At 37.1% G+C, this 16,954-nt stretch overlaps 1 long non-coding RNA gene across 1 annotated transcript; it reads left to right on the plus strand.

Moving 5' to 3' along the window:
• The first annotated feature begins 2,030 nt into the window (after positions 1 to 2,030).
• LOC145554419 (uncharacterized) lies at positions 2,031 to 4,087 on the plus strand. Its single transcript, XR_014090382.1, has 5 exons — positions 2,031 to 2,751; positions 3,048 to 3,181; positions 3,364 to 3,499; positions 3,610 to 3,715; positions 3,807 to 4,087. It is a non-coding gene; the product is annotated as an uncharacterized LOC145554419 (long non-coding RNA).
• The last annotated feature ends 12,867 nt before the right edge of the window (positions 4,088 to 16,954 follow it).

The following is a 16,954-nucleotide window of genomic DNA, read 5'->3' on the forward strand; positions in this document are numbered from 1 at the left end:
AGAGATGGTAGCTCCCCTGGTTCACTTGGTGATGAAAGTATATTTTTGCTGCATTTTTCCTCTCTGCAGCCTCTGTTTCCTGTTGCCTCGACTCCACGCTCCCAGCTTTCATAACCTGGTGAGCCACACACAATGTCACCGGTTGGGCATATTGCAGCGTCACAGGGTTGAGCGACCTTTCATGGCAGCTATCTGACCCCGTGTAAGGCAACGACCCTCCGTCACTGTCACGCTTTCACATTCCAGCCTATCGAAGTCCCGTCATAAAAATGATTCATAGCCTGGAATATTGTGGATAGTAAATAGTTGCTTTCAAACTTTGGGTTAATCTTTTCAATAGTTGCTTCTTGGAAAAGTGCTGTACTCCTTTAATGCATCTGTAAATGCTGGCTTTCTGAAAATTATCAACATTTTTCTTTTTAAACCTGCTGGGTTGTTTTGTAATTTGTAGTTAAGTTACTCTCTCTCTCTCTCTGGCTTCATAGCTACATGGTAATTGTTGAGAATGCATCTCTGGCCATTAAGCCCCAGGGTTAAAAAGCTTCTGAAACATCTTCGTATTTTGTTGCATTTGACAGTCAGGGTCATCTTGATGGCTGACCTCGCCATTGTTTGGGCCGTGCTTGAACAGCAAATATGTGTATTGAGACTCATCACTCCAAGCCACACACAAACACTGAGCAGGGCTGCAGTGACAGATAGCAAGACAAGCCCCGACGCATCGCATTTTCTGTCGTGATGCGACACCTAATGAGTGATGTTCTCCGAGAAATACAAAAACAGATGCACTTGTGAGAAAGCTGGGCCTGAAGGATCTCAAAATAAGGAGAGAAGGGGTTTTTTTTTTCCACTAACCTAAGAAAGAAAAGAAGAACAAAGCGAGTCCCATAAATCGTCCCAGAAAGTTGTGTTCCCTTCAAGCCTCCATACTGCATGTTTTGAATTTTGTGGAAAGAGTTTCTCTTTTTGTTTGCACAATGTTTTAAACATTCAGCCGTACTGACAGGCCAATTTAATTTCGTCAAAGCCTTCTCTTTGATTTTTATGTTTAAAAAGTTGTGTTTACGTGTCCTCACCCAGTTTCGCAGCGGGAAGGTTGGAATTAGGAATATCAACAAGTCTGTAAGTAGCGTGTTAAAGAGCCGTGGATTATGATTTTGTTTATTCACGCTGGGTTTTTACTCGTTCACACTGCTGTGCCTGAGGCCTGTTTGGCTCTGCAGTGATGAGGTTAGCAACTGGTCATGTCTCTGCAATGTTTCACATGATGTAGCTGGTGTGAATAGGCCTGTTTGTTGGGGCTCAGCTAGAAATGGATTCTTTGTCAAATTTGGGGGAATTTTGGAGAAGAGAACACAAACCTAAATGTTACACCAAAACATTTGCGCAAATGATCTGGAAAGGTTAAAAAAATACCAGAAAAGTAATTTTACTGGCTTTTCAGTTAGTAGTACTGCTATAAACTCTTCGTAATTAGTAAAACATTTCTACTTGGACAGTACTTAAAATGCAAACTAATTTGGTTTAGTCTTTTGCAACCTCTAACAGGTTTTTCTCTCATGTTGTCTTGTATTTGTCTTAATCCATTTTTCCATCCATTCTGACTTGCTGCCCTGTTCGTAGAGAAGACAAGCATCCCCACAGTATGACGCCACCACTGTGTCTCCGTGAAGGCCATTGTTCCCAGGTGAAAAAAAGTATACTTTAGTATATTCTAAACATACTTAAATTTGTGAAAGTACATTTTAAGTATACTAAGTATTAAGTGTACTACCTATAAGTATATCTGAAATATACTAAAATTATATTTGTATCAATTTAGAAATTAGAACTTTAAACACACTTAAACATAATTTTACCAAAATACATTTTTAATATATTAAATAAAAGCATACTTTAAGTGAACAAAATATATATTTGCCCAAGTCTAAATATACACTTGCTCAAGTATATTTAAAATATATTTTGTGAATATTTTAAATATATATGCTCAAAATAGAATTTTTTAAAATTCACTTAACGCTACTTTAAATTATTAATTTCAGTATGTTTTAAATTACATCTCCGTGTAAATTTTAGGCTAATAAAGTATGCCTTTTTTAATTTTCTTTATTTAACCGGGTGAACCCCGTTGAGATCCAGATCTAATTTTCAAGAGGGACCTGGGCATAAGTCTGCATCACGAAGCAACCTGATTACAAAATAAATCTAATTAACACTTTTGCAGAAGTATGTCTTTTAGTGCGTTTAATGTAATATGTAGGCATACTTTTTAAGTACCTAAAAGGTATGAATTTTTAAGTGCCTTAATAATCTTTTAATATTTATTAAAATTGCATACAATAAAAAAATTATAATGATGATGTAATGTTTAAAAAAGTACCCAATCCATTGTCAGATGTGTGATGTAAAACCTTATAATCAACGACATTAGCTCCAGTTCACACTCCAGACCAGATGGTGGCGGTATTGCACACTTTCATTTATTGAAAAAACGCCACAAAGAGAAGAAAAAACTTGAACGCAGGGAAGATAACAAGCGCTGTTCAAATTCGCCATTTTTACTCGCATAATATTGCCTTAAAAGTAGAGAGGGCCTTGACAATAGTTACTAATTTTGGTAAATTCAAGCTGGTGACGTCCTAGTCCGAGTTAGACGACAACACAACGGGACAACAACCTAAGGAAATGAAATGTGGGTCACAAAAGGAGCCCGGAGGGATGAAAGCTGCTAAGTGTTGCTAGCTGGTGGTACGTTTGCTTATTAATTATCTTCATTTAATTATAAACAGTGCAGTAAAGATATATAACTTACGTTGGTTTCATAATTATTTTATCAATTTTATTGTGACTTGTATGATTATTACTATAGCAGTCATTCAGCTTCATGTTATAACTGCACGGAGGTTGTTTGTTGCGACTTATGCTTTTATTCATAAACTTAACCTTGTTTTAATAAAGCTCCATAAGACAAAGATACTTTGATATTGTGAGGTGGTTGTTCCAACTTGTTCATCAATGTTTTTATCTTCAACATATGTTTGCAGTCTAAGCAAATGAAAGAGGAAGCCAGAGAGATCAGGTGTTAGGAAACGAAAGATTTTTCTGTCTCAGAAGAGGCTCTGACTCCACCAGATCACCAACCAGCTCTGAGGATGAACCTCCACATCGTCTTCATGATGTAAGTTTGTTTTTGTTTTTTCAATGAGGAGCTAGCTACATTTTCAACAACAAAAACTGGTGTGTTACCAACACCAAGTGCTTAATAAACATGATTTGATTTAAAGATAACTGGACAGAATTTATTCTCCTTGTTAATCTAACATTTCTCTTTCATGCATTTTATTTGTTGTTGGCTTTCAGGACCCTGTGATGGACTGGTGACCTGTCCAGGGTGAACACTGCCTCTCATCTGATGGCTGCTGGAGATGGGCACCACCAGCCCCCCTCACCATCCTGCAAGGATCAGTGTTCAGATCATGGATGGAAAGATTTTAAGGTAGTTTGTCTCCCTTAAGCTCACACTTAAAACAGCTTCATAGTTAATGCCAACGTCAACTGATTCTATGACATTGCTGACTATTTTTTTTCTACTTCTAACATAAACAGGCAAAGAAGGCACCCAGAAATGTTTTTCCACCCCAGGCATCCGCTTCCAATCATCATCAGTTCCTTTGATGTCACATACACAGCAAGTACAAAACGTCTTAAAATTGTAAATATTATTTTTATATTTGCTATTTTTCTGTCTTCTTTAAAATACAAATGCTTTCTCTGTTTAATTGCTCTATTGTTCTTTTTTGTAGGTTTCTGTAAGGTGCAGTAGTGCAGTGAACGGGAATGTTCTGTCATTGATCCTCACTTTCATGTTTTATTGTCACACTTAAATTTTCATGTTCATGTGGTCACTTTTGATGTGTATACTGATAATTTATGTAAAGTTCATAAAGTTGTGAGTAAAATTGGACAATTGTAAAATGTCATCAATAAAACAAAATATTTGAATTACCTTGAACATCTTGTGTAATTAATCTTTCCATGTAATTGTAGCATAAAACAATGTAAGTACTGCAGTGTAGTTATGCATGTAATGTACAAAGTAATTAAAATTGTACTTTATTAGCAATAGCAGTAAATCAAAAATAAAAATTAAGTGTAATTTAAATACATTACTTATATATTAGTAGTATATTTAAAATATATTAAAAGTATATGTTTAATATAATTCTGACATAAATAGTACACTCAATATAAAATGAAGCTGTTGAATATTACATTTACTTTAAGTATACTAAGTTCCAAAAAAGTATAAAAGTTGTAATTTTATACAACTTAAGTCCTACTAAAGTATACTAAGTACAAAATTAGTTGTTCCAAAATAGTACAGTTTAAGTACATCAATCAAAGTATGCTAAAGTATGTTAAAATTTAGTATACTAAAGCATACTTTTTTTTACTTGGGTTTGCATATGCCACATTTTTCAAATATAAAACATGTTGAAAATCAACTATACTTACTCTACAACTTCATAATATACACCGTCTTTGCTTTGCTCTTTCACATAGAATCCAAACAAACTACATTGCTATTGGTTGTCATGTGACGAAGCATATGTATACTTTTAGAGGGCACTGCAATTGTTTTCTCTTTCCCCTTGTCAGAAAGGTTTAAATTCTCGGTGTGTAGACATTGTGGTTACAATTCCCTTGTTGCAGTCCTGATCAATCTTTTCAGTTTTACTTTGTAACCCAAGACTGTTCTGCAGTCAGCAACAGTACCTGCCTCCCCACCAACCCTCTGAGTCCAGCTGGCACTCAGTCCACCTGACACAGGGGAGATGAATATCAAATGCTTTGTTTACCACTACAGGTACTATTGCTTCTGCGGTTAAATTTTGAACCGCGTTGCCCGGCAAGCCAGTTTTTGGGAGGTATTTATACCTCTGTTTGTGCCGGGGCAGAAGAATTTGTAGTATCTCTTACATGTCGTCCTAGACTTTAGGACATTTTACAAAAGCATGAATTTAGAAATTCCAGTTTTTGTTTTTACTCAACTTCAATTATGGGCAGTTTTTAGATTTTAGCACTGATATGTTGGTGGACTTGCCTACAGCATACCATTTTGCATACACTACATTGTCCTAAAAATCACCGGTCATTAGCGTAATGAGCTCAATCACAGCAGACAAGCTTTGTCCAGAAGCTACAGCTAGCTACGAGCTACACAAAGTAACCTTTTGCTACCCTCTAGCCCTCTTAACAATAGCCATCTCTGCTTAGCTTATCTCCCTTCAAAGACACTTCTTCACTGGATGCGAACTGTATTTGTTAAAGCATGTAGCTGTCAAAGCAACTTAGCCACCAGCCTCTCAGACAAAGCCCTGGGGAAGCTGTCCTTTCTGGGCCAATGAAGCCAGATTTTGTTTTCGGGCCTTGGCCATGCTAGCATGTTTGTAGCTGGATAAAACGATGGGTGGCATACATTTAAAAAGTTTTTTTATGCCTTTTTTTAAACACAATTCAAAGTAAACTTGGGTTTTAAAAAGTGAAAGCTGAGTTTCAAATTTGATGGCGCTTCCATCTTCAGATACATTTAAGGTAATCTACTTTTAAAAGTGGCTAGATGAGTGCCAACGATGATGTGCGCGTGTGTGGAGAGAGTGGGGTTTTTGTGGTTTGAGGATGTTGAACATTCTGTGGTTGCTGAACTTTGTCTCAAAGACAGATAGGGCCGTGGATCTCCAAGTGGCTTTCATTTGAAATATAAGACTAGAGACCTTCTATTCAGCAGCAGCGAAATACATTTTCTGCACTTGAACTGAAGCATGTTTTGTATAAAGTTTCATGCAGTCGGATGTTTTTGCACATTAAGGGCCAGGTTGGTTCATAACTCTGCCTTCAGAGTTATGGAAGCCAAGGAAAATGTCACATTCCTCAAAGATTTTGCGCCACATTTACATAAAAAACATCACACATTTCCTGCTAATTTGTCAAGTGTAAATCTCGTACCATAAGTGCTCCATTTAATTCAGATCTTGTGACTCTGGAGCCCATTTGAGTTTAATAAATTCATTACTATGCTCATCAAGTTGGAAATGGTTTAAGCTTAGTGACATCATCATTATCTTGATAAAAGTAGCCTGTGATTGTAAACGTAGGAACATAAGGGAAGGCCCAACTTGTTCCAATTAAAACTCCATCCACACTATGACACCACCAACAACACCAACCAGCCGAGACTTTCTGCTATAAAAAGTAACTCTAAATAAATGCTTTAATGTTGTTTACACCCAATTCTGACTATACCATCTAAATGCGCTAAAACTGTGGCTTGCCAGACCGGACAACAGTTTTATAATCTGTTATTGTCTCATTTTGGCATTGATTTCCTTCTGAAGCCATTTAATGCAGCTAGTAAATATATCTTCAGTTTGTCTGGATAAGTTCAGCTCTTCCTTTTTTCAACATTCATAAATTGTATGCATTATTTCAACAGACAAAACCATTAAAAAACAGGCAGAACAACACAGACAACATGCAATCTAGTACAACTATATATTTTACCACAAAAAATAAAAATAAAAAATAGCACATGTTTCACATGTTAAATTCATGCTTGTTTCCTGAGCACATTTTTTTCTGGCAGTCTTTTTTTTTTTTTTTCTATCCTGATCTCTTGCAAGAACAGGTGTTAGCCGGCTGATTTGTTACATGGATTAGGGCAAGTTTGTGAAAGATTGCCAGTGAAGGCTTTGAGGTTGAGATTACACATATGGGCAGGTCAGAAATAACAGAAAATTCACACTCAAATCTGGATGAAGCTCTACGAACAGGATGCAATTGGGGAAAGATATGTTCTATGTTCAGGTCATTGTGTCTAATTTAAAAAAAAATCTGCCAAACTAAAGGCCAGTCAGTGTAATTTATAAAGCAATTTCATAATATAGGTCCATTATAACATTGCAACAAGCATAATAAAAAAATAACCTACAACTGGACACAATAGCTTCATCCCCCTGTTGACAAAAGTTCTAATAATTTTAAATGATATGCCAAAATGGCTCCTGTGACACAATATTTATTTTTTTCATATTTTGTTTTCTTTTTCACTATTATAACGTTTCCCTTAACTTAAGTACTTGAATTTATTGGTAGTATAAAGTAGAAAAAAATTATAGTATTTTTATAATATTATACAGAATCTGAACAAACTCTGACATAAATTTCAAATTTTAGAGTATGGTGACTATTCTGCTTGACACACATTTTCCCTGGTCTTAAAATTTAATTTATCTGAGATTATTTGCACAATGTGTCTTTCCAACGGATTGCTTCCCTTCATCAGCTTTGGCAAGGCAGTAAATGGAATCTATGCTACCAGTGTGCCAGCGAGGAATGTCAATTAAGTCACTGGTTTTTTAGTTCCAAGTTGCAGATAGTGTTGTAACCACTACAGACTATAAATGTGGTATTAAATAAAATAAATGTCAATAATTAAGTAAAGGTCGCCAAAGTTTTCAGGTCAGAATACAGCAGTACGCGGAAAATAGTTAAACACACATCAATAACTGTTGACGTAACTCATGTTTCCAGAGATACTGTTCTATGACAAAATAAAATGTCAGTTTAATAATTATTGGCTTGAAGTTGCTGGGTAAATAACACAGAGGTCAGAACATGTAATAGAGAGCAAGGTCTAGGAAAAGTGTGCGATCTTTGTACGATGATCAGCCTATGTGGTAGAAGCTTCATAGAGTCTCCATGCACACTTCTCCTTGAGTTGTTAAGGTAGCATCACAATGCTCTGGGAAGCTCAGCGCTCCTCTGCCTGTCTGCTCTCAGACAACTTATTCAAAAACCTGCCCATTTCCTCCGGAGCCGCATTTCCTGGAACCAGTTAGCAGAGCCTCTGGTTCTTAAATACATATTCTCCTTGCCACATCCTCCTCCTCTCTAACCAGTTCTCTACTCTGTCCGATAGGTGTCCCCTAAAACAAAGGATATATAAATAATAGACTGTTTTCATACCACTCTACATATTGTGAGCAAACCACTTGCCTTTTCTACTTTGTGTTCCCTGAGTTCTCTCTGCACGTGGGTCAGGAAACTAAATATAAAAACGACATGATTAGGCATCCCTGAATATCCTGAATGTTTTGGACCGGCCTAATCAAAGTCTGGACCTAAATCTTATTGAGATGCTGAATTATGACCCAAAAAAAGCTGTTTATGCTCCATAGCAATATCAAAAAATAACTTATTGCAAATGCCGTGGTAAAGTTTGTAGCTGTGGCACAGCTTAGTGTTCACCTTCAAGGTCAAATGTTTTTACACATTTTGTTTTGGACAGTTTTTCTATTTTTTTTTTCATATTTGTTGAAACTGTCACCATGTTGTGACATTACAGGAGAATCTGTGAAAAAAATCGAGCTCCTTTGTTTTATCGCTGTAGCCTTACAGCCTTCTACATAAATACAATGTTTCTGATCAGAAAGAACCAATGAGAGTCAGAAGGAAGGTCTTAGCGCTGTCAATAATGCTCGTTTACGTGCTGCTTAATGTTCTAATGGGGTAAAACAACTTACAGTTATAGGAAAAGTGTTTATCGGAGTGTGATTGACTGTGCCCTCCTTCTGGCTCTGATTGGTAGCTTCTGACTGCATGGTGTATTTCTGCAGATGGCAGTAAGACAACAGGAAAGAAACAAAGGTTCTAATACATTTAAACAAATCTCTAAAAAAAATCATATTATTTATAAAATTACAAATTGGAGCTTTAATCAATTAAATCCTCTAAAATTACTTTTTGCATTCAGAGTGAATCCTTTAAGTTCAGTGAAATAGAAAAGTTGTTTTAAAAAATCAACTTGCCATGAAGCAGGCATATTAACACTAAAAATAACAGAAGAAAAAAACAAACAAGCATAACCTCACTTGTTTTGAGTCATTGTTTGATAGAGCAACGATCTTCTGGTCTGGCCTGCAGTTGGATCAATATTATTAGGGTACCTAGTAAAATAATGTCAGCTTATTTCATCCAATTGTTTGGCTTGTGTCCACATAAGCTGATGCCAGTGGCTCTGCAGTGTCTTAATAAGAGGCTGCAGTCAAAGAGGGTCAATATCTGCATATTACTGGGCTCTAACAGAACCGTAGACAGTCACAATGAGACAGGATCAGCAGGTCTGCAGCACCTGCCGCTCTCTGCGCGAGTCCATGCTCACAGCCAAGGATGAACAAACAAACACAGATAAATGCATGCACAAAGATTTTCAAACACATACGCACACGCACGCACACGCACACACTACAGAGCTCAGTCACAGCTTAATTTAATCAAGTGCGATGGCTAGCTCGATTAATAAAGCCAGCTATTGACTTCTAATTGGCGCCGCTCTGCTCTGCTAATTTCCTGGGACAAAATTACACTAATGCAGTTTGCCTGATGGAGTACTTATAGTTGGCTCCCAGGAGAGGTAGCCCTGCAAGGCGGCGAGATAGCAAGGTTGCAGAAAGAGAGAAAGAGGAAAAGAGGGAGGTGGGGGTCTGAGGAGGGCGTGGCGTCAAGGAAGGGGTGTGTTCAACTTTGATAAAGATCGGAGGCTGTTGTTCCAGTGTGGACCATTTTCTAATCAGTGGCCTTCTGTCTTTGGAAATGTCATCCAGGCTGGTGTAGCTTTACTGTCTGAGCGAGAGAGAGAGAGTGGGAACTGGAGGGAGCGGAGTATGAGACAGCTCTGGCTGCTGACTTTCACTAGTGGAGTGTAACACTAGCCACCTGTCTGCTCACTAATGAAGTCTCTTCCAACCGCTCACTTCCACCCTTTCAGTACTTATATGCTCAGACAAAAAAAAAAAAAAGCTCTAACCACATTAGATTTGCAAAACAATCCACAGAGATACAAGCCACAGTTAGGGGAGCGTGTGAAAGATGTAAATTGTTTTCACACACATGAACTTTGGAAAATGAGTAGAGAATCATCCTTTACCGTTGTTCGTATATTTCTTTCAAGAGATGCACAATCTTACTAGTGAAATGTATCCCTCATAACAATACAGGTCTTTCTCAAAAAATTAGCATATTGTGATGAAGTTCATTATTTTCCATCATGTAATGATAAAAATTAAACTGTCATATATTTTAGATTCATTGGACACCAACTGAAATATTTCAGGTCTTTTATTGTTTTAATACTGATGATTTTGGTGTACAGCTCATGAAAACCCAAAATCCCTGTCTCAAAAAATTAGCATATCATGAAAAGGTTCTCTGAACGAGCAGTTAACCTGATCATCTGAATCAACGAAGTAACTCTAAACACCTGGAAAAGGTTCCTGAGGCTTTTAAAAACTCCCAGCCTGGTTCATTACTCAAAACCGCAATCATGGGTAAGACTGCTGACCTGACTGCCGTCCAGAAGGCCATCATTGACACCCTCAAGCAAGAGGGTAAGACACAGAAAGAAATTTCTGAACGAATAGGCTGTTCCCAGAGTGCTGTATCAAGGCACCTCTGTGGGAAGGAAAAAGTGTGGCAGAAAACGCTGCACAACAAGAAGAGGTGACCGGACCCTGAGGAAGATGGTGGAGAAGAACCGATTCCAGACCTTGGGGAACCTGCGGAAGCAGTGAACCGAGTCTGAAGTAGAAACATCCAGAGCCACCGTGCACAGGCGTGTGCAGGAAATGGGCTACAGGTGCCGTATTCCCCAGGTCAAAGGTCAAGCCACTGTTGAACCAGAAACAGCGTCAGAAGCGTCTGACCTGGGCTACAGAGAAGCAGAACTGGACTGGGGAGAAGGAAATGCCAAAAGGCCAGAAGTCCAGTGTCAAGTACCCATAGTCAGTGATGGTCTGGGGAGCCATGTCATTTCCAACCCACTGCTGGTGTTGGTCCACTGTGTTTTATCAAGGGCAGGGTCAATGCAGCAGCTATCAGGAGATTTTGGAGCACTTCATGCTTCCATCTGCTGAAAACCTTTATGGAGATTATTTCATTTTTCAGCACAACCTGGCACCTGCTCACAGTGCCAAAACCACTGGTATTACTGACCATGGTGTTACTGTGCTCAATTGTCCTGCCAACTCTCATGACCTGAGCCCCATAGAGAATCTGTGGGATATTGTGAAGAGAAAGTTGAGAGACCAAGACCCAAAACTCTGGATGAGCTTAAGGCCATCGAAGCATCCTGGGCTCCATAACACCTCAGCAGAGCCACAGGCTGATGGCCTCCATGCCACGCCGCATTGAAGGCTGCAAAAAGGATTCCTGACCAAGTACTGAGTGCATAACTGAACATAATTATTTGAAGGTTGACTTTTTTGGTATTAAAACACATTTCTTTTATTGGTCGGATGAAATATGCTAATTTTTTGAGATAGGAATTTTGGGTTTTCATGAGCTGTATGCCAAAATCACCAGTATTAAAACAATAAAAAGACCTGAAATATTTCAGTTGGTGTGCAATGAATCTAAAATATGACAGTTTAATTTTTATCATTACATTATGGAAAATAATGAACTTTATCACAATATGCTAATTTTTTGAGAAGGACCTCTATATGCCAACTATGTTGACATTTTATTTACTATACATTTTACGGCTTAAATTTCATTAGCACTAGCACATTAGCATTAGCACATTAGTACCTTGCAAAAAATATTCACAATCTTTAAAGTATGATGGTGGATAATTATAAAGTGGGTTGGAAATGTTACATTGTTTTAGCATTTTTACATAGGCTAGCATACATTTCCTACTCTGAGCTTGGATTAGTTTGTTCTTTTTAAAGTTTTTTGTATCGCTGGCTTTATGTTTCTACACCCACATGGATCAAGAATTGACCATTTTCCCTATTTTTAAGAAAAGCATCCCCACAGAATGATGGTGCCACCATTATGTCTTACAGCAGGGTGAGGCTGACTTCAGGGTGATGTTTCGACACATATGTATTGCATGTAATTTTAAAAAAATATATGTTTTTCTGTTTGTTTATCATTTAAAATCCCAATGAAAAGACTTGACTTTGTGGCTGTAGAATAAATACATTTAAAAGATCAGATTAATGTTTTGTTTTGCATTTTTCTCACTTGTTTTTGGATAAGTATAAACATACGAATGTGATCACTAAAGGTATTGAACACTAATACCAAAACCTGTAAAATTACTTTTTTTTTTTAGAGTTCTCATTATATTGTTTTGAACTATATTCCCTTCAAGCATAATCTCTTTTCCTGCAACTCACACAAACACTGAATTACACCCACACATGCGACCATGTTGACACTGTTTGCACGTAATTAATTTTTTTCAAGGCCTGCTGACAGATTATCTTGTGAATTTAGCACTATCTGCGACTTTGCTCCTAATCCATATTTTAATCTATATTCAAATGATAGTAAATCTTGTGTTGCATTCACAATCCCTTAGCAGCACATACAGTAATCCCCAGTTGACACTGATCTTGGAGACCAGCAACACCTGTTCTGTCTTAAGACTCAAGAAAAAACACAAGGGACTCTTTTACCCACTTTTGAACCCCCATCTATTTAAACATTTTTAGAACCATTCTTTAGATCTTATTACACCGGAAACGCATTTTATTTAATATGCTTCAGTACTGAATGGTGCACATTCTGAAGATGTCAAACCATAGAAAGAGTTTTCATTTGTGCTGCCTCTATAAATCTCTGTATCTAATTAAAATGAATATTTAGAATGTCAGAAAAATATTTTATGCTTGTGCTCATTAAATCACATTAAAAATAAGGATTTGTGTTTGGATTATACAGTGATGCTGTCCTGTCTACATAAGCAAGGAATAAAATACTTAAAGTAACAAATTAGTGAAGCACAGTGCTCTTATTGAGGTAGTGAAAGTTGAAACTCAAGCATTGTTCGTTCTTACCATCTTTAATATCCTCACTCATGTCCTGGATTGTCTCAAGTTGTTATGAACCAGTGTTAAGATCCTGTATTAAGAGACAGATTGGTGTTTCTTTGATGCCCTAGATTACCAGTAATCTTATCTTCTTTAGATTTGAAAAAAAAAAAAAAAAAAAATCTGGTATGTATCATGCCAATAGGGATTTACTATTGACATCAAACCCCAGGAAAATCAAAAACATACCCTTTGTACAGCGGTGGAGGGGCACAAACGAGATTTAGAAACTTTAATCATATTTCATTTCCTGTCCTGTGTTTTCAAGTCTGCAAATTAAAAGCTGATTACGCACAACAAAAAACTCTGCCTGCTGAAAACATGTTATGGGTGTTTTGGGGGGAAATAAGATCAAATAGGCCTAAAGCATATGAAAGCTGCAATCTATTTATTGTTTATAGTAGTATCTATTAACATGAGAAATGCTGTCACCATTGTTTGTGTTAATTTAATCTGCCTGCAAGCTATAGATTAGGTAGAAGAATTTCAAAAGTCTAGTTTATTTTAAAGCACATTCCTGCTAAAAGACAGTTCAAAGTGCTTTACATCACAGAAACATAGTACAGTAACCAATTGTGAAACAAGCAATAATCACTTTTTGTTAAAACTCAACAAAATCATCAAGAAGATTTGCTATAAATTTATTGATCAATGTTCCAGATATTATGAATCAAAGGCAACATTCTGCTTTCCAGTTCCTTAATTTAAATGAACACAGTGTTTTAGCTGGTTTGCAGTTTTCTGAGATGCTTGTTTCACATTGGTGGAGGATTAAAAAAAAACTCAAAGCTGCTTCTCCCTGTTTGGTTCTGATTCTGGAGATGCAGGTTAGACTACAGCCAGAAAACCTGAGTGGTCTTTAAGGTCGATATAATAATAATATAATAACAGATCTTTCATGTGTTTTGGTGTTAAGCCATTCAGTGATTTATAGACTAACAAAAGTATTTTAAAGCCTATTCTCTAAGCTACAGGGAATACAATTCATGCAGATTTAAAATATTTATAAATGTAAGATTTAGAGTAAACACAAGAGATACAGAAACACACACAATGCATGATCTTGCACTCACACAGACATAGACACACACACACGCACGTGCACGCCCGCACACACGCACACACACGCACACACTCAACCCAAAGGTCCTCCTTGAATCTAGTCCAAACACACACACTCACAATTAGCCGGGGCCGCCAAGGCGACGTCAACGCGAACTTCTAAACAATAGGCACAGGGGATCCATAAAGCACAAGGAGGAAACATGAGCTAATACCACTATTCCAATTAAAGAAACATTTGTTGCCTCTGACACCTAAATGTGATTCTCCACAGCTGTGGCGTGCTCCAGTACAATAGTAGGTCTGCGAGGGCAGGGTTTGTTGTATTGTTGGCCACCGATTGTGTGAAAGGTTGAGTCAGGCCCAGACCCGGTCTCCTGAGAGGAATGCTTCATCACAACAGAGGAGACCTTTTGTTTTCCCTTTTCAAAGGATTTCCAGCACTCCCTGCTCCAATCTTAGCCTCCTTCATAAAGACATGGAAAGTTCAAGTGGATGGTGATGAAGCACATAAATTTAACTCTGTGGTTGCAATGTTCACTAGGCATTGTTGTAATGTTGTGAAATCTACTGGAGGGACAAGTCAGGAAAAAAAAAAAAAAACTTTCATATGTTTTTGGTAAAAGGCAGATGCTTTCTCATGTTGTCAAAATGTTGACATTTATACTGTATCTGGACAGTTTAGTCCCATAGTCAATGTAATGTTTGATGATATTATTATTCAGAGAGAGAGACATGTTATCACCTATTGTCTGTAGGTGGTCTACAGTTTCTGTAACAGTAGAGGTCACTCTTCTCTCCTTCCTTTATAAACAGAGCCCTGAAACAGACATGTGAGCGTCAAAGGACATACACACTAAATGCACAAAACTAATCCAACTTTCAAGGGCATATACATATAATTATTATCAGCAATTTATGTTTTTTCCAGTTCATGCTTGTAGGTCACTATTGTTCAGTTTTAATTATATTTCCCAAATTAGCAACTGTATAAACAAAATTGTGAAATAATTTGCTTGATTACGTTATTTGTGTGATGGCAAACTTTGATATCAGTGAATAACACAATATCCAACCGACAAGGTCTTCATCTTGTATGCATCATTTTATCCACTAAGGAGGAAGAAGCCAGAAAAAAATGTGATGAAGGCTGTGTCTTGAAAACTTCCACCAGCACACTCTTGCTGAAATTTAAAAATGTCAGAAATTCACCTCAGGAAGACAAACTGCTGACAAAAACTAATTCAAAATACTTCTGGCAGCATTCAAGTAGCACATCGCAGTTTCTGCTCCAGTTCTGACCAGTATTGTCATTAGGATGCGTAAGGATGTCAGCATTTAACAATTTTCCAAATAAATCTCTTCATCAGAATATTATGTGCATAGAAAAACCATAAAGTGTTTAGACAGTCTTACCTTTTGCGTTATACTTTTGTTTATGTGGATTTATATGAATGAACGACTATCACAACCTTCCAAATCGGTAAGGCTGACTACAGTTTTCTCATAGCAACATGCTCCAAAAACCTACTTAAAGCCAAAGCTACACATTTTGGTAGATAGTATTGCAAAATGACAGTAGATGGCATATGCAGCCAAGTGTTCTATTCTTTATTTCAAAAACTACATGTAGATCTAATGTGTTTGCACTTTTTTTTTAGCATAAGTGCTCCTTTCATTAGTTTTTTTTATTTTTTGTTAAACAAAAGTCACGTATTAGGTAAAAGTAATCTCAATAAAAATGCCTTTTTTTGATAAGAAATCAATCCCTTCTGTTATTAAAGTGGAAGATTTTCAGACTCTTCTTTGAAAGATGCTACATCCTCACCCATAGTCACCCATAGTTAAATCAGATAGTGCCTTTCTGATTTAATGAATATCACTCAAATGTTTTTGTTTCATGAAAAAGTTTTAAAACTACTCATGCATTCTGAAAGCACTAATTGTGGTTCATTGTCATGTTTTCATTAAATAGTCTGGTTTTCTGGCTGTAAAGCCGTTTGATATTTGGTCTTGAAACAAATTTAGACATGCACAGAAATGGCTTCATGCCTTGTATGTCAGCATTGTAAGACAACAGCAGTGCCACTTGTTTTGTGGTAGCTGTGGTTAATGTCGTACAAGAACAACCCCTTAGATGCCTTTGGACTCAGTGAAGCTTTATGCCTAACTAATGGCTGGTGTGTCAGATGTCTTACCGGCGTGACGAGTCCGGGGGTCTTTTACTCTGAGAAGTCATGGATCTATTAAAAAAAAAACAGATCACTAACCATGCCACAAAAAAGTACAGGAAAACTGATTTTTTTCCACCAAGAAACCAACTCCCAAAGACGATTTTCCAATATGTGTATTTCCGTTATTGAATTATAGAAAAAGCCTTAATGCTCCTCTTTTGAAAGTAAATATGTTGAACTTCTAATGTGTAGTAAGACAGTAATTCTGATTTCTATACTGTCAAACAGGATATGTTAAAAAAAAGGTAAACATCTGTTATCCTTCTTTTTTCTGTTTTCTTTCAAGAAACTGGTGAAACAAATTCAGTTTACATATTGGAAATAAGGAAAATAGTTGTTGTTCCTAAGAATGTTTATAATTAATGATTTGTATTTCTGGAGGCCGTGTAAACTTGTGTGTAAAAGCTGGATTTTCCCTTGAATTTTACCACCGGAGTGTTCCTCTTCTTAGTGGTAAAACCCTGATGAAATCCAGAGGTTGAATAGCTTTGGTGGGTGCTTTCCTTTTCAGATCTTTCATCTCAGGCGGGCTAACCTGATCTTGTGCAGTTAGACTATGAGCCGGAGATCTCTGAACTTCCTGGTGTCCCAGTAATGATTGTTAATGATGTCATCTGATCAGGAGGAGCGGATGTGTGTAGCTATGAGTATTTTGTGTTCAAAATCTGGTCTGTGTGTACATCCAGTGTTCTTTGGAGCAGATACCTCATTAGATTG

The sequence above is a fragment of the Poecilia reticulata genome, chromosome 12 (genome assembly GCF_904066995.2).
Source record: "Poecilia reticulata chromosome 12, P_reticulata-male-v2, whole genome shotgun sequence".
Taxonomy (NCBI): domain Eukaryota; kingdom Metazoa; phylum Chordata; class Actinopteri; order Cyprinodontiformes; family Poeciliidae; genus Poecilia; species Poecilia reticulata.